A 14,070-nucleotide genomic window follows, 5' to 3' on the forward strand; every position below is an offset into this window, starting at 1 on the left:
ATGGGTGTACTAATCCTTTTGATCATCAAGACTATCATGTCAATTCTTTCCAACCGATGTGCTTCTCTTCAAGTGGATCCGATCATTTTCAAGATCCGCAAGATCAGTTCTATGTTTTCTCAACGGTGTTTGTTCCATCTTCCCCAAGTTGCCTTTGTTTTCCCGCCCTCCCACCCTTTTTCTTAAAGGACTCAGATATCTTAATCAAGTATCCATCTTATGGATGTGAAGTTTCTCCATTCTTTTCCGTCAATGTTCTTATCCGATGAATTCCCATGAAGACACTCAACAGTTTCAAGTTCATCGTCCTTCATTGTTGTTTCTCCGGTGGATCCAATTCAAGATTTCGATATTCATCATATTCTTTTCCTTGTTTCTAATGCTTGCTCTTGCCGATGCACCTCTTAATCATCCACTTCTTCCTATTTATTTGTTCTGGACTGCTGAAGATATCTCACAAGACTTGTGTTTCCATTCTCAATCCGTTCAAGATATTTCGAGGTTGTTATCTCATTCAAGCCATTTAATTCAACCGGTGCAACCTCTCTTTAAAATTGTTCAACAGTGTTTTCTTTTGAGTGGGCCTGTCACATCCCTAGTTCTGGCCTGTCCTATGCTTGCTTCCATCTGTGCATCATGTTTAAATTTTTGAAACTTGAACTGAGGAATTCAGAAGCCTCAAAACCCTAAATAAAAGAAGGGCAAAAACCCTAAAATCTCATTCATTGTTCCAAAATGCTCTTCTTAGATGTTTAATATTTTTGGCAAGGGTTTTGATCCAAACCAAAAATAATGAATATTTTAAAAGGATTTATTTTTGGGACTCTGAATTTAAATCATTAGCTATTTGAATTTGAATTAAATTCATATAACTAGAATATAATTTCAAATACCCCTGAAATATTTTATGAGCTTTTGGAAAAGTCCATCTAGCCAAATAAAAATATTCACAGGAGTTTTGGCATTGTTTGAGTTATTTTAAATTCAAAACAGTGGCAAAAGAATTAAATAAAGAAAACAGAACAGAAATATAAAAAAAGGAGAGAAGCCCAGCAACTTACCTGGCACTTACCTGTCCAGCCCAGCCGGCCCAGCTCCCCCAGCGGCCCAGCCCACCGCCGCTTTCCCCCCTATCGTCTTCCTCCCCTCGCACCGAAGCAGCTCGGTGGCGAGCGCCGACGCCGCCCCGGCCACCTCCTGCTTCCCTGGCCCTCCTAGCAACGCCACGGCGACGCCCCGTGTCCCCTCGCTCTTCTCCCTCACCCGCTGCATCCCCTCTCCCTCCTCTGTCTCTCTCCCTCGCTCATCCCCGGACGCACCCGAGACCGCCGACGAGCACCACCGGAGCCACCAGCATCCCCACGCCCAGCCAGTTAGGCCACGAGCTCCGCCTTGGGTCCGGGAAGCTCTACCACGACACACGCGACGCTGGGTGCCCTGAAGCCACGCCATCACCGCCATCTTCATCGCCACGGCCGGCGATCGCCGCCGTTCGATTCGCAGCACCAAAGACGCCCCCGAGCTCGTTGACCACCTCATCGTTCTCCCTGTGAGCTCCTGCTGCCTCCTCTTTGCTCGCTCCCTCTGTTCCCGTCCCCTAGCTCCATCTTCCACCACGGCCGAAGCTCGCCGCCGCCGTGCCTCGACGCCGTCGTGGCCAGAGCCACTGTGGCTCGAAGCCGGGCACACCACCGTGCTCCACACCTCACCAGGAGCACGTAGCACGCACCAACGCCTCCCCTAGCGCCCTGCATCGCCTAACCCGCCGTTGGCCGAACTCCGGCCGCCGCTCACGAGCTCGCCGTCGTCGGTACCGGCCACCACAGGCACGGCCACCACCACCATTCGATGCGCACCAGCAAGGGCTCTCCAACGAGCCCAAGCACAGCCTCGCCCGTGCCCTGTAGCGCGTTTCCGGCTCGCGCCGCCGTCTCGGGCCTCGCCGGCGTCATGTCGCCGGTGGGTTTGACCCCACTGACCCAGGATTTGACCCTGCTTGAGTTCCCCAAGCTCACTGACAGGTGGGCCCGGCCCCTGCTAACTTTTGGTTAATTAATAACTAATTCTAGTTAAGCCACTGACTCACTGACATGCGGGCCCCGCCCGGCTAACCAAGTTAGTTAGGGTTAATCTTAATTAGGTTAGTTAGTCCAGACACTGACACGCAGGGCCCACTGGTCAGGTTTGACCTGGGGCACCCAGTTGACCTGCTGACATCAGCATGACCTAGTGCTGACGCAATAAATCATTTTCTGGATTATTTTTATTCAGAAAATTCCAGAAAATTGTATAAACTTCTAAAAATTCATAGAAATTCAACCGTAGCTCCAAATTAAATAAATTATATATGAAAAATTATCAGAAAAATTCAAGGAATCCATCTGTACCATTTTCATGCATGTTTGAACAATGTTTGTCCTCTGTTTTGGACAAAACAAATTAAGGGCATTTAAATAATCATATATGGAGTTTGAATTTGAATCTTGTATTCAAACCAACTTCATTTAAATCATAGCTAGTTGCATTAGCTCAAATCACATCATATTGCCATGTCACATTCATGCATCATATTGTCGCATTGCATTGATTGTGTTCTTCCTTGTTTGCCGGTAATTGTCCCCTCTCGATAGACGTGTACCGGCGATGTGATCGATGACACCGATGAAGAGCTATATTATCTTCAGAAGTGCCAGGCAAGCAAAACCCCCTTGTTCATTCCGATAAAATCCCACTCTCTCGCTCCTGTTCTCTTTTACTGCATTAGGACAACAACGACATATTTGTTACTTGCTGCGGTAGCTAAACCCCTTTATCCTTTGCATGACCTGTCATTGTCACAGTAAATAGATGAAACCCACTAGCACGAGTAGGAGTTGTTTGAGCCTTGATGTGCCTACTCATTCATGCTTGTTTGTCATGCCTGCTACTGCTTAGAGTTGAGTCAGGTATGATTCATCGGGGATGAATCAGAGGCGTGTGAACATGTCCTACTGTGTGTGAGCTAAGTGTGTGAACACGATTTGGTAAAGGTAGCGGTGAGAGGCCATGTAGGAGTACATGGTGGGTTGTCTCATTGCAACCGTCTTCAGGAACTGAGTTCTGTGTTTGTGATCCATGACCAGTTACTACCACACATTGGGTTCCGGTAACCCGACCCCTCTCGACTTATTAATCAACATGATCTCTGTCCAGGAGTTGCAACTAGTTTCTGGTGTTTGTAGGTAGTGTTAGTAGTCTACCAAGTGGCACCCGGTACAGGTGGGCTTGGGACAGACTAGGCACAGTGGCACGGTGTACCAAGCGTACATCCACCCGTCGAGGTGGGCTTGGGAACCCTGCACACATCGTTTGGGGCCGTGAGCGACACCCCGGCCGGATCTCCTTGCGGATGGAACCCGAATAGGCGATAAACCAGGACTAGAGACTTGTTCGGTTAGTCAGGTCGTGGCCGACTCCCTCGCCTGGCTTCCTCTTGAAGGTTGCCGAGGTACATGACGTGTACAGGGCGATAAGTGGCGAAAGCATGTGTGAAGAAGTACACCCCTGCAGGGTTATCATTATCTATTCGAATAGCCGGATTCCTCGGATATGGAAACTAGGACCCCTTGCATAGTTCATAGACAAGTGAAAGTGGATACTCTAAAATACGCAAGATAAGCGTGAGTGCTATGGATGGCGTTCTCGTAGGGAGACGGGAGCGAATCCATAGTGGTGTATTGGTTGGTGAATATGTGGACTCGTGTGCGCCACCTCAAAAGAGTTACTTGCAGTCGTAGTTCAGGATAGCCACCGAGTCAAAGCTGGCTTGCTGCAGTCAAAATCCACCATCCCCTTGTCGATAATGATGCATATGTAGTTAGATCTGATGTAAGTCTTGCTGGGTACATTTGTACTCATGTTGCTTAATTTATGTTTTTGCAGAGAGACTTCGGTCTCGCTAGTAGTACCGCGTGGACTTCGACGTTTAGCTTGTTACCTCAGCTACGATCTTGTGCCCTCGGCAGGATCTGGTAGATAGTCAGGCTTCTTAGCCTTTTTCATTTATAGATGTCTGTACTCAGACATGATAGCTTCCGCTTGTTCTTTGACTTGTATGCTCTGAGTGTTGGGTCATGAGACCCATGATTGTAATATCTCGCTCCTCGGAGCCTATTGAATATAAATACTTGAGTTGTAGAGTCATGTTGTGATGCCATGTTGTGTTTGCACATATCGAGCATATTGTGTGTATGTTATTGAAATGCTTGGTATGTGTGGGATCTGACTATCTAGTTGTTTATCCTTAGTAGACTCTCTTACCGGGAAATGTCTCCTAGTGTTTGCACTGAGCCATGGTAGCTTGCCACTGCTCCGGAACACTTAGGCTGGCCGGCATGTGTCCTTCTTCGTTCCTGTGTCTGTCCCTTCGGGGAAATGTCACGCGATGAATACCGGAGTCCTGTTAGCCCGCTACAGCCCGGTTCACCGGAGTCCTGCTAGCCCAGTGCTACAGCCTAGATTCACTCGCTGAAGACCGACACGTTCGATGTTGGGTCATGGATGCCTGTCCCTGTGAGTTTGTGCCACTTTGGGTTTACGACTAGCCATGTCAGCCCGGGCTCCTTATCATATGGATGCTAGCGACACCATCATATACGTGTGCCAAAAGACGCAAACGGTCCCGGGCAAAGGTAAGGCGACACCTGTGGGAATACCGTGCGTGAGGCCGCAAAGTGATATGAGGTGTTACATGCTAGATCGATGTGGCATTGAGTCGGGGTCCTGACAGCGTTGGTATCAGAGCTTGACTGCCTGTAGGTTTACCAAGCCAAACTGGTCGAAGTTGAGTCTAGAAATTCTTTAGTTATATAAGGGAATTGATTGTGGGATGGAACGTAAGGCTCTTTTACTCCTTATACCTTATGCCCTTCTGATCTGAGTCATCTTATCTTTCCTATGGGGATTAAGAACTAGGCTATCTCTTCTTTCTATCAGGATCACGTGTTACTAATCAGTAGACTTATAAGATTGTTGGATTTAAGTCTCAGTTCAGTTCCTACTACTTCCGTATGTTAATTGTTGATCTCGGAACCTTGATATTGTGCTTCTGAGTGGTTATGCCACTATTTTGTAGTATGTCTCAAATCTTTTCTGAGCATTTACAGTCGTTATGCTGTCCGAGTCATCCCAGGTTTCTAAATAGTCTGATGCATTTGCAAAATCCTTTCCCTCTGGTTTCAATGTTCCTTTATGCCAGCTCAATCACACTAATTGTTGAGCTGAGGTATTCTATTGCCTTGACATTTATGTTGGAATTATTATTATGACCCTAGGTGTCTCAGGGGATCATCTAGTGGTCTAGCCATGATTTGTGTCCTAGCGTGATGATTCTGGCCTTTATTCTCGAAAGCATTCCGTGATGCTACTTAGTAGTAGGTATTCTACTCCTGGGTTTTGAACCCGAGATTCACTCTACTTACCTCATGTTGATAGTGTTTGCTAGTTCCTTTAGGATATTAGTAACCTTTGCGATAGTTCTCGAGGTTCGTGGTACATCCTTCTTCCAATTACCATGAACCATTCTTGGCAGGAGTTCTTCTGAACCAAAAGATGTCAACAAGAGTGCTCTCGATGAGTTCTCCATGCTATATTGTGACTCTGCCAGCTTAACCTTTCTGCATGGGTTATCCGGAAGAATTATGTTGAACTTGGTTCGACATACTAATCTATGCATCCACAACTCAGAAAGTTATATGTTCCTTTGAGTTGTCCCTCTTTAGTTGTCTACTGACCTTTGTCTATCAATTGATAGTCAAGAGTATGTGTGCGTTCGTTTATCGATGCCTATTACTCTTGTGGTCCGTCAAGCCATTCTATCGCGGAATGACTAGGAGAAACAAACTCCAGTACCTCTTCCATATCCAGGATTGGGTCAAAGAAGTTGTGCTCCGCAGAACAAATTGCTAATCCAGCTTTTGCTCTGTTCTACCTTGGAGTATTACCATCTTTTATATCGGGATTGTTATAGGAATTGCACACCATCCTATGAACTCTTGGTACAGTGATACTTCTCGCCATCATTACTCATTCCTCGGTTCCGTCTGGTTATAACCGGAATGTCGACAAGTGAATCGTGATGTGTGAAATCAATACTCCTAGCAACCTTGTTGCTTGGTAGTTAAATGGACAATAACCTCATTCTTAACGTGTTTGTTCTTGAATCATCATTGTAAGATTTATCGTGCTACCTTGTCCATCTTCCTGGTGCACATTTCGATTGATGAGTTAGGATTTTGTCAAGTCCTCGCTCATTTGATCATATCGTCTTGCCCTGAAAGGCAAGATTGTTCTCGAGCTTAGTAACATACCGGTGGTTCGTGACTTTCCAAATATCTTCTTGGAAGCGTTACCGGGTTATTTCCTGACTGTTATGTTGGGCTCGTGATCAAGTTGGTTTCTTGTGAACCACCCTTTCTCCAAGAATCTGTGTTGGATATCCCGGAGCTAGTTGGTTAAGCTAGACAACAACTTGGAGAGTTGGAAGATAAAAGCTTGCCTGACTTAGTTCGTTCCAAAGGGATATTCTGGTGTAGTGTGTGTTGAAGAACGATGATATCTTCATCGATTGGTCCCTATGATCAGTTGCTGGACCTATTGTCTTATCAATCCTTTGATTTGAGTGTGGGCTATCGTCAAATCAAATCAGTACCAATGATGCTCGTAATGTTGTCTTACTCGTGGTTGATCCCTCGAGCATACACCCTTACATCTTTGGTCTGACCAATGCTATCACTTGTTCACTTAACTATGGAATTCCTTTTAAAAGGAAACCCAGATGAATTGTTATTGAGCCCATTGACAACATCCTTATCTCCTCCATGGTCTTGTTGGACAACAAGTTAGTGTTGGAAACTTTTGAAGCATTTTCTTCATGCTAGCTCATGAAGTATTTGTTTGATGAAAGGAGTGACTTCCTCTTATACACGTGCATTTGGTGAAAGTTGCCGCCGTGAATTTGAGAAAGTTAGTTTTGCTTCCTCTGGAATCATCCCAAGTCAGTCATGCATATGTGCGAAGTATTCTATGGTTTGGAGACTTGCAACCTTCATTCCATATGTGTTCCGAGCACACCAAGCCACTGATTGATTTGTTCAAGGAGAAGAAGTTCCTTCTTAAGAGCATGCCTTCTGCAAGGATTTTGATATCCTCGTTGATGGTTCCCCACCTGAACTCGGTAGTGTTTTATTATAAGACTACCATGTTGTCATGTTTGTCTGGGACAGCGTGTTCGCATGTTTGTAGCAGAACCAGCTCATGTTTTGGAGCTTACTATCGTAGTTCATTCCCTGAGAATCTCGCAACGTCATCTCGTCGATTTATGTTGCAAACTTTCATTTTTCTTCCTAGACTCGATGAGTCTGGAATATTCTGACACCAACCAGGTCTGAATCTCAGGCAGATATGATGGTTGGAACATTTCCCAAGAACTATAATATTGGTCCCTCGATAACCGTTTAAGTGGATATCATGGCTAACACACCCAGCCGGAAGACCTATTATTGTAGTATCTTGATTGAAGAAATTGGCCACATCCCCATAAGGATTTCGTAGGATTTACCTCCGTAACTATTCCTTATGGATTCTATTGCTCCCGAAGTCCGACCTTTTACTTGATGTTCTAGTTATCAAACCATATCTATGATTGGGATACACTAGCACATCAAGGAGAACATTAGAAGCGGAGTGCTAAATGTCTCTCGGTCGATTATCCAGATTTTATTTCCTTGGCCCCGCCAAGGGTGAAATCTGAGAAAGTGTTATCTTCCTTTGCATCTGCATCATCCATCATCATTCATCATGGTAGCAAGTTGTGTTGCCAGGATCCTTGACACGGATGTTGGTAAAACCTTGATGATTGTGGAAATGCTCAAGTTCTTGAGAGCACGCACAAGCGTTAGGTGTTACCATCGGCATTAACTAGGGTTGCTCTCAACTTCCTCGGTTATGCTATAACTTCTCAAACAGTGAATTCACTCTCTATTGTTGGGTTCTTCCCCCAGTTACCAGAGTCATTCCCAGCATTTGCATTTCGTTCCCAGCTTGCACCGCCAATGTGCCATTCTACCATGGGTCTCTTCCATTTCCGGTGGTAAGCAAATTCATCCATTACATTGTCTTCAACAAGGTAATCCACATCATCCAAGTCCGAGTATGCCATTCTACCGAACCCCTCCAAACGATCGCTCGAGATTTTCCTTAGGCTGGTATAAAGAGTTTCAATGATCTCTGAATCAAAGGTAATTCTTTTTGCCACTTAAGGGGATATTTCCACAAGTCACCTTCCCTAAGGTGCCCCGTTATGGTATTGTGGCAACTCAACTCCTCGCTACGTTAACAATCGTTTACCACCTTCTTAAGTGTGGAATTATTGTCTACCTAGTGAACCTTCGTCATCTGCTTCACTCCATTCCCATGGATGTATGTTTAGTGTCTCAGCTCGAGAGAGGTTGCTATGTCTCATTCCATGAGTTAATCCTGAGTTGTTCGATCTTCGAGAAGATCGACCCTTCTAGAGTCTCCTTCTTCTCTCCATGTCATGTTGGCAGGATTTCTTAGAGCAAGACTTCGAGACAATGATGGTGATCGAATCAACGTTCATTCGAAGTGCAACCTGGATCGTGAAGATTATACTAGTTTGCGTTTCCCCTTCATCTTACCCTACACTTGAATCTCGAGACGAGATTCTTGTTTAGTGGGGGTGAGTTGTCACATCCCTAGTTCTGGGCTGTCCTATGCTTGCTTCCATCTGTGCATCATGTTTAAATTTTTTAAACTTGAACTAAGGAATTCAGAAGCCTCAAAACCCTAAATAAAAGAAGGGCAAAAACCCTAAAATCTCATTCATTGTTCCAAAATGCTCTTCATAGATGTTTAATATTTTTGGCAAGGGTTTTGATCCAAACCAAAAATAATGAACATTTTAAAAGGATTTATTTTTGGGACTTTGAATTTAAATCATTAGCTATTTGAATTTGAATTATATTCACATAACTAGAATATAATTTCAAATACCCCTGAAATATTTTATGAGCTTTTGGAAAATTCCATCTAGCCAAATAAAAATATTCACAGGAGTTTTGGCATTGTTTGAGTTATTTTAAATTCAAAACAGTGGCAAAAGAATTAAATAAAGAAAACAGAACAGCAATATAAAAAAAGGAGAGAAGCCCAGCAACTTACCTGGCGCTTACCTGTCCAGCCCAGCCGGCCCAGCTCCCCCAGCGGCCCAGCCCACCGCCGCTTTCCCCCCTGTCGTCTTCCTCCCCTCGCACCGAAGCAGCTCGGTGGCGAGCGCCGACGCCGCCCTGGCCACCTCCTGCTTCCCTGGCCCTCCTAGCAATGCCATGATGACGCCCCGTGTCCCCTCGCTCTTCTCCCTCACCCGCTGCATCCCCTCTCCCTCCTCTGTCTCTCTCCCTCGCTCATCCCCGGACGCACCCGAGACCGCCGACGAGCACCACCGGAGCCACCAGCATCCCCACGCCCAGCCAGTTAGGCCACGAGCTCCGCCTTGGGTCCGGGAAGCTCTACCACGACGCACGCGACGCCGGGTGCCCTGAAGCCACGCCATCACCGCCATCTTCATCGCCACGGCCGGCGATCGCCGCCGTTCGATTCGCAGCACCGAAGACGCCCCCGAGCTCGCTGACCACCTCATCGTTCTCCCTGTGAGCTCCTGCTTCCTCCTCTTTGCTCGCTCCCTCTGTTCCCGTCCCCTAGCTCCATCTTCCACCACGGCCGAAGCTCGCCACCACCGTGCCTCGTCGCCATCGTGGCCAGAGCCACTGTGGCTCGAAGCCGGGCACACCACCGTGCTCCACACCTCACCAGGAGCACGTAGCACGCACCAACGCCTCCCCTAGCGCCCTGCATCGCCTAACCCGCCGTTGGCCGAACTCCGGCCGCCGCTCACGAGCTCGCCGTCGTCGGTACCGGCCACCACAGGCACGGCCACCACCACCATTCGATGCGCACCAGCAAGGGCTCTCCAACGAGCCCAAGCACAGCCTCGCCCGTGCCCTGTAGCGCGTTTCCGGCTCACGCCGCCGTCTCGGGCCTCGCCGGCGTCATGTCGCCGGTGGGTTTGACCCCACTGACCCGGGATTTGACCCTGTTTGACTTCCCCAGGCACACTGACAGGTGGGCCCGGCCCCTGCTAACTTTTGGTTAATTAATAACTAATTCTAGTTAAGCCACTGACTCACTGACATGCGGGCCCCGCCCGGCTAACCAAGTTAGTTAGGGTTAATCTTAATTAGGTTAGTTAGTCCAGACACTGACACGAAGGGCCCACAGGTCAGGTTTGACCTGGGGCGCCCAGTTGACCTGCTGACATCAGCATGACCTAGTGCTGACGCAATAAATCATTTTCTGGATTATTTTTATTCAGAAAATTCCAGAAAATTGTATAAACTTCTAAAAATTCATAGAAATTCAACCGTAGCTCCAAATTAAATAAATTATATATGAAAAATTATCAGAAAAATTCAAGGAATCCATCTGTACAATTTTCATGCATGTTTGAACAATGTTTGTCCTCTGTTTTGGACAAAACAAATTAAGGGCATTTAAATAATCATATATGGAGTTTGAATTTGAATCTTGTATTCAAACCAACTTCATTTAAATCATAGCTAGTTGCATTAGCTCAAATCACATCATATTGCCATGTCACATTCATGCATCATATTGTCGCATTGCATTGATTGTGTTCTTCCTTGTTTGCCGGTAATTGTCCCCTCTCGATAGACGTGTACCGGGGATGTGATCGATGACACCGATGAAGAGCTATATTATCTTCAGAAGTGCCAGGCAAGCAAAACCCCCTTGTTCATTCCGATAAAATCCCACTCTCTCGCTCCTGCTCTCTTTTACTGCATTAGGACAACAACGACATATTTGTTACTTGCTGCGGTAGCTGAACCCCTTTATCCTTTGCATGACCTGTCATTGTCACAGTAAATAGATGAAACCCACTAGCATGAGTAGGAGTTGTTTGAGCCCTGATGTGCCTACTCATTCATGCTTGTTTGTCATGCCTGCTACTGCTTAGAGTTGAGTCAGGTCTGATTCATCGGGGATGAATCAGAGGCGTGTGAACATGTGCTACTGTGTGTGAGCTAAGTGTGTGAACACGATTTGGTAAAGGTAGAGGTGAGAGGCCATGTAGGAGTACATGGTGGGTTGTCTCATTGCAGCTGTCTTCAGGAACTGAGTTCTGTGTTTGTGATCCATGACCATTTACTACCACACATTGGGTTCCGGTAACTCGAACCCTCTCGACTTATTAATCAACATGATCTCTGTCCAGGAGTTGCAACTAGTTTCTGGTGTTTGTAGGTAGTGTTAGTAGTCTACCAAGTGGCACCCGGTACAGGTGGGCTTGGGACAGACTAGGCACAGTGGCACGGTCTACCAAGCATACATCCACCCGTCGAGGTGGGCTTGGGAACCCTGCACACATCGTTTGGGGCCGTGAGCGACACCCCGGCCGGATCTCCTTGCGGATGGAACCCGAATATGCGATAAACCTGGACTAGAGACTTGTTCGGTTAGTCAGGTCGTGGCCGACTCCCTCGCCCGGCTTCCGCTTGAAGGTTGCCGAGGTACATGACGTGTACAGGGCGATAAGTGGCGAAAGCATGTGTGAAGAAGTACACCCCTGCAGGGTTATCATTATCTATTCGAATAGCCGGATTCCTCGGATATGGAAACTTGGACCCCTTGCATAGTTCATAGACAAGTGAAAGCGGATACTCTAAAATACGCAAGATAAGCGTGAGTGCTATGGATGGCGTTCTCGTAGGGAGACGGGAGCGAATCCATAGTGGTGTATTGGTTGGTGAATATGTGGACTCGTGTGCGCCACCTCAAAAGAGTTACTTGCAGTCGTAGTTCAGGATAGCCACCGAGCCAAAGCTGGCTTGCTGCAGTCAAACTCCACCATCCCCTTGTCGATAATGATGCATATGTAGTTAGATCTGATGTAAGTCTTGCTGGGTACATTTGTACTCACGTTGCTTAACTTATGTTTTTGCAGAGAGACTTCGGTCTCGCTAGTAGTACCACGTGGACTTCGACGTTTAGCTTGTTACCTCAGCTACGATCTTGTGCCCTCGGCAGGATCTGGTAGATAGTCAGGCTTCTTAGCCTTTTTCATTTATAGATGTCTGTACTCAGACATGATAGCTTCCGCTTGTGCTTTGACATGTATGCTCTGAGTGTTGGGTCATGAGACCCATGATTGTAATATCTCGCTCCTCGGAGCCTATTGAATATAAATACTTGAGTTGTAGAGTCATGTTGTGATGCCATGTTGTGTTTGCACATATCGAGCATATTGTGTATATGTTATTGAAATGCTTGGTATGTGTGGGATCTGACTATCTAGTTGTTTATCCTTAGTAGCCTCTCTTACCGGGAAATGTCTCCTAGTGTTTCCACTGAGCCATGGTAGCTTGCCACTGCTCCGGAACACTTAGGCTGGCCGGCATGTGTCCTTCTTCGTTCCTGTGTCTGTCCCTTTGGGGAAATGTCACGCGATGAATACCGGAGTCCTGTTAGCCCGCTACAGCCCAGTTCACCGGAGTCCTGCTAGCCCAGTGCTACAGCCTGGATTCACTCGCTGATGACCGACACATTCGATGTTGGGTCATGGATGCCTGTCCCTGTAAGTTTGTGCCACTTTGGGTTTACGACTCGCCATGTCAGCCCGGGCTCCTTATCATATGGATGCTAGCGACACCATCATATACGTGTGCCGAAAGACGCAAACGGTCCCGGGCAAAGGTAAGGCGACACCCGCGGGAATACCGTGCGTGAGGCCGCAAAGTGATATGAGGTGTTACATGCTAGATCGATGTGGCATTGAGTCGGGGTCCTGACAGGGCCCTAACCCACAGGTCTTTTCCCAGGATCTTACTTTACTCTCCTATTTTCCCGGAGCCATTCCCAAAGTCTTTCAAAGTTTGACGTAAGAATGAATTTTCATCAGTCATATTCCTTCTCCAAGATCGCTTTCAAAATATTTTCATCGTTGGTTCATCATTTCTATTCTTCTTTGTTCCGGAGTGTCTCAACAATTGGGTGGTGTTTCTCCTCGTCATTCTCGGATTTTGAATACCGAAGAAGAGTTCCTCTTAAATCCTTACCCATTCTTCCAAAGATGCGTAGTTCAAGCTTGATGCCATCCTCTCATAATTGTTTTCGATTGTGAGAATTGTTTTCTTACCATCCGGAGCATTTCATGAGTTGTTTCCATTTCTTTCCTCCGAAGGCCATAATATCATAATTCTTCATTCTCAGCGTGTAGCTATCGTTCTCCAAATCTTACCGGTGAATCATTCAAATATCCTCTAATCAGTTCATGTTCTCTTTGTTCTCATGTATCTAAATCCCTTCAAGTATCTTCATTCGTTTTCAAATTCTTTCTGGTGAATTGTGCCCTTGCTACTCTCTTTTCCAATTTTTACGGTGGTTCATTCAAGATTTCACTTCCTTTGTTATCATACCAATTCATTCGTTGTTTCCAAATCCCACCGGTGGTTCAACCAATACCTTCTCAAGTTTGCGCTATCTCTATCCTTAATCCCTCAAGAAGAATAAGTAGTATGCCAAATCCGTTGCTCGTCATCAATTTAAATTGGTGAAGGATACGCATAATGTAATTCGTATTGTTGTTTCATCCAAGTGATCTAGTTTCATCTTTCCAGAGTTATTCATCATGTCACATTTCTCGGTTCGAGATGTTTCATCTTTTCTTCTCCGGAGTTTCAAGTTTTCCGCTTTATCTCGTCGCGAAGCTCCATCTAAATCATCGCAAGGCTTCACCTTGTGTTTTCAACTTCTCTTTCTTTCTATCATCCTTTTATTACCGGAGTTCTTCATGGAGGCTCTACATGGTCGTTCATCAAGGATTCCTTTTCATTCTTCAATTGTTCTTCAAGATTTTTCTTGGAGTTATGATCCGCCAAGCTATACTCAAATTAAACAAAGTGCTCAACACATGTTTTGTTCTGAGAAGTTCAAGTA

This window comes from Triticum dicoccoides, chromosome 4B (genome assembly GCF_002162155.2).
Source record: "Triticum dicoccoides isolate Atlit2015 ecotype Zavitan chromosome 4B, WEW_v2.0, whole genome shotgun sequence".
NCBI lineage: Eukaryota > Viridiplantae > Streptophyta > Magnoliopsida > Poales > Poaceae > Triticum > Triticum dicoccoides.